Genomic DNA, 4,183 nt, shown 5'->3' with positions numbered 1-4,183 from the left:
CCCCAAGCGCCATCCCCGACCGCCACAAGGCGACCGCCACAAGGCGACCGCCACCAGCCGACCGCCACAAGGCGACAGCCACCATCCCCAAGCGCCATCCCCGACCGCCACCCCCCGACCGCCACCAGCCGACCGCCACCAGCCGACAGCCACCATCCCCAAGCGCCATCCCCAAGCGCCACCCCCGACCGCCACCAGCCGACCGCCACCAGCCGACCGCCACCAGCCGACCGCCACCAGCCGACAGCCACCATCCCCAAGCGCCATCCCCAAGCGCCACCCCCGACCGCCACCAGCCGACAGCCACCAGCCGACCGCCACCAGCCGACCGCCACCGGCCGTTCGCGGTGTGCGCCGCCGTTCCCCAAGCACCCTCCGGGACGAAGCCGGAGCCAGAGAATAGCAGCGGTGGTGCGTAAAAGCTGCGGCCGGGCCTCGCGGAAGGTCCCCGGGCGGCGAGCTGCGGAGCCCCGGCCTCCAGCTTCCACCAGGTAATAGGACCGGGCGCGCGTAAAAGCTGCGGCCGGGCCTCGCGGAAGGTCCTCGGGCATCCAGCGAGATCACACGGCCCCCACCGGAGGCGGCTAGCGCCTCCGTAGAGTAGTACCGGCCCGTGGAAGCGGCCGCCCGTCAGCCTGCGTTGCCGCTGGTCGAAAAATGCACTAAGTGCCAAACCCCATTCATTTACAACGGCGTGTCCGCCAGAGGGCGCACTTCCCCCGGCGGACCAGCCGGCGGGGCTCGTTAGAGAGTGTATCCGCCTGGCAGTGCCTCCTGGACGGCCTGTATTCCGGACCGCGACCGCTAACTTACGGGAGCCTAAACGGCCCGCGGACCAGCCGGCGGGTCCTCCGTGAAAGCCTATCCGCCTGGCGGTGCCTCCTGGCCGGCCTGGATTCCGGACCGCGACCGCTCACTCGCGGGACCCTAAACGGCCCGCGGACCAGCCGGCGGGTCCTCCGTGAAAGCCTATCCGCCTGGCGGTGCCTCCTGGCCGGCCTGGATTCCGGACCGCCACCGCTCACTCGCGGGACCCTAAACGGCCCGCGGACCAGCCGGCGGCTCCTCCGTGAAAGCCTATCCGCCTGGCGGTGCCTCCTGGCCGGCCTGGATTCCGGACCGCCACCGCTCACTCGCGGGACCCTAATCGGCCCGCGGACCAGCCGGCGGATCCTCCGTGAAAGCCTATCCGCCTTCGCCGGTTCCCCGGCCGGCCACGGGTGGCGAGAATCCGGCCTCCTCGCCCGGAGCGCGCTTCGACTTGGGCGAAAAATGCACCAAGTGCCAAACCCCATTCATTTACAACGGCGTGTCCGCCAGAGGGCGCACTTCCTCCGGCCGGCGGGGCTCGTTAGAGAGCGCGTCCGCCTTGGCCGGTTCCCCGGCCGGCCACGGGTGGCGAGAATCCGGCCTCCTCGCCCGGAGCGCGCTTCGACTTGGGCGAAAAATGCACTAAGTGCCAAACCCCATTCATTTACAACGGCGTGTCCGCCAGAGGGCGCACTTCCTCCGGCCGGCGGGGCTCGTTAGAGAGCGCGTCCGCTTTCGCCGGTTCCCCGGTCGGCCGCGAACGGCGAAAAGCCGGCCTCTTCCCCCGGAGCCCGGTGGGCGAATTTTTTTTTTTTTTTTTTTTTTCAAAGTGCCAACGGCTCTCGCGCCGCGCTGCGTCCGCCTTCGCCGGTTCCCCGGTCGGCCCGAACGAGCGAAAATTCGGCCTCTTGCCCCGGAGCCCGGTCGGCGAATTATTTATTTATTTATTTATTTATTTTTCCAAAGTGCCAACGGCTCTCGCGCCGCGATGCGTCCGCCTTCGCCGGTTCCCCGGTCGGCCACGAACGGCCAAAAATCGGCCTCTCCCCCCGGAGCCCGGTCGGCGAATTATTATTTATTTATTTATTTATTTATTTATTTTTCCAAAGTGCCAACGGCTCTCGCGCCGCGATGCGTCCGCCTTCGCCGGTTCCCCGGTCGGCCACGAAGTATTGCGCATGATTATACGCGATGTTAATATTTATTTAATTATTAAATAAATACATACATGTGTTTATTAATGATATACGCGATGTTAATATTTATTTAATTATTACCTATATTATGAATAAACTAACGGTGATTTTACACGATTTGACTACATACGTGACCGTGATATAGTGCCGAGGGCTCCCGCGCCGTCACGCGTCCGCCTTGGCACGGGTCGCCCGCGGCAGCGAGCGTTCGGCTCGCGGGGGTCCGCGGGGTGTTATTAGGGAGTGCGGCAGCCGTGCCGAGGCTCCGGCCGGCCGCCGGAAGTCCCGCGGGGGAGCGTCGGAGCTCCGCGAGGCCGGCCGGGGAGCCTCTTAGTCATCGCCCGCGCTCGCGGTGGTCCCGGTCGCTTAAAGTGCCACGGGAGGCGTAGCGATGCGAGTGAGTGTGCGCAAAGTGCGAGAGGCGGTGCATTTACGCGCCGTGTCCGCGAGAGGGAGGCAATTCCCCGTTGCGACCTCCGGGAGATCAGCGGGCCGCCGAAAAGGCTCGGCCGGGGTGCCTGGAGCCTCCTCGGGCGTCGAGTTAGGAGGGGGGCGCGCGGAGAACCGGCTGGATGTCCCCTGGAAGCTCAGCGGGCCGTGGGAAAGGCTTGGCCGGGGTGCCGGAAGCCTCGGCCGGCTTAAAAGTGAGGAGGAAAGCGCGCGGAGAACCGGCCGGAGGTCCCCTGGAAGCTCAGCGGGCCGTGGAGAAAGCTTAGCCGGGGTGCCTGGAGCCTCGGCCGGCTTAAAATGTGAGGAGGAAAGCGCGCGGAGAACCGGCCGGAGGTCCCCTGGAAGCTCAGCGGGACGTGGGAAACGCTTGGCCGGGGTGCCGGAAGCCTCGGCCGGCTTAAAAGTGAGGAGGAAAGCGCGCGGAGAACCGGCCGGAGGTCCCCTGGAAGCTCAGCGGGCCGTGGGAAACGCTTGGCCGGGGTGCCGGGAGCCTCGGCCGGCTTAAAACGTGAGGAGGAAAGCACCGGGAGAACCGGCTGGAGGTCTTCTGGAAGCTCAGCGGGCCGCCGAAAACGCGTAGCCGAGGTGCCGGGAGCCTCCTCGGGCGTCAAAAGTGAGGAGCGACGCACCCCCGAGAACCGCCCGGGTCCTCCAGCCACCGTTGAAAAAGACGTCGAGTCAGGCTACCTTAAGAGAGTCACAGTTACTCCCGCCGTTTACCCGCGCGGAGCGTCATCGCCTCCGCGAACCGTCAAAAATAAATAAATTCATAAATAAATAAATGTCAAGTGAGCCTACCTTAAGAGAGTCACAGTTACTCCCGCCGTTTACCCGCGCGGAGCGTCATCGCCTCCGCGAACCGTCAAAAATAAATAAATACATAAATAAATAGATGTCAAGTGAGCCTACCTTAAGAGAGTCACAGTTACTCCCGCCGTTTACCCGCGCGGAGCGTCATCGCCTCCGCGAACCGTCAAAAATAAATAAATACATAAATAAATAGATGTCAAGTGAGCCTACCTTAAGAGAGTCACAGTTACTCCCGCCGTTTACCCGCGCGGAGCGTCATCGCCTCCGCGAACCGTCAAAAATAAATAAATACATAAATAAATAGATGTCAAGTGAGCCTACCTTAAGAGAGTCACAGTTACTCCCGCCGTTTACCCGCGCGGAGCGTCATCGCCTCCGCGAACCGTCAAAAATAAATAAATACATAAATAAATAGATGTCAAGTGAGCCTACCTTAAGAGAGTCACAGTTACTCCCGCCGTTTACCCGCGCGGAGCGTCATCGCCTCCGCGAACCGTCAAAAATAAATAAATACATAAATAAATAGATGTCAAGTGAGCCTACCTTAAGAGAGTCACAGTTACTCCCGCCGTTTACCCGCGCGGAGCGTCATCGCCTCCGCGAACCGTCAAAAATAAATAAATACATAAATAAATAGATGTCAAGTGAGCCTACCTTAAGAGAGTCACAGTTACTCCCGCCGTTTACCCGCGCGGAGCGTCATCGCCTCCGCGAACCGTCAAAAATAAATAAATACATAAATAAATAGATGTCAAGTGAGCCTACCTTAAGAGAGTCACAGTTACTCCCGCCGTTTACCCGCGCGGAGCGTCATCGCCTCCGCGAACCGTCAAAAATAAATAAATACATGAATAAATAGTCAAGTGAGCCTACCTTAAGAGAGTCGTAGTTACTCCCGCCGTTCGGCCGCTTAAAGT

This window comes from Syngnathus scovelli, unplaced genomic scaffold (assembly GCF_024217435.2).
Source record: "Syngnathus scovelli strain Florida unplaced genomic scaffold, RoL_Ssco_1.2 HiC_scaffold_103, whole genome shotgun sequence".
NCBI classification, from domain to species: Eukaryota; Metazoa; Chordata; class Actinopteri; order Syngnathiformes; family Syngnathidae; genus Syngnathus; species Syngnathus scovelli.
The sequence above is the reverse complement of the archived record's forward strand: the minus strand, read 5'-3'. Positions refer to the sequence as shown.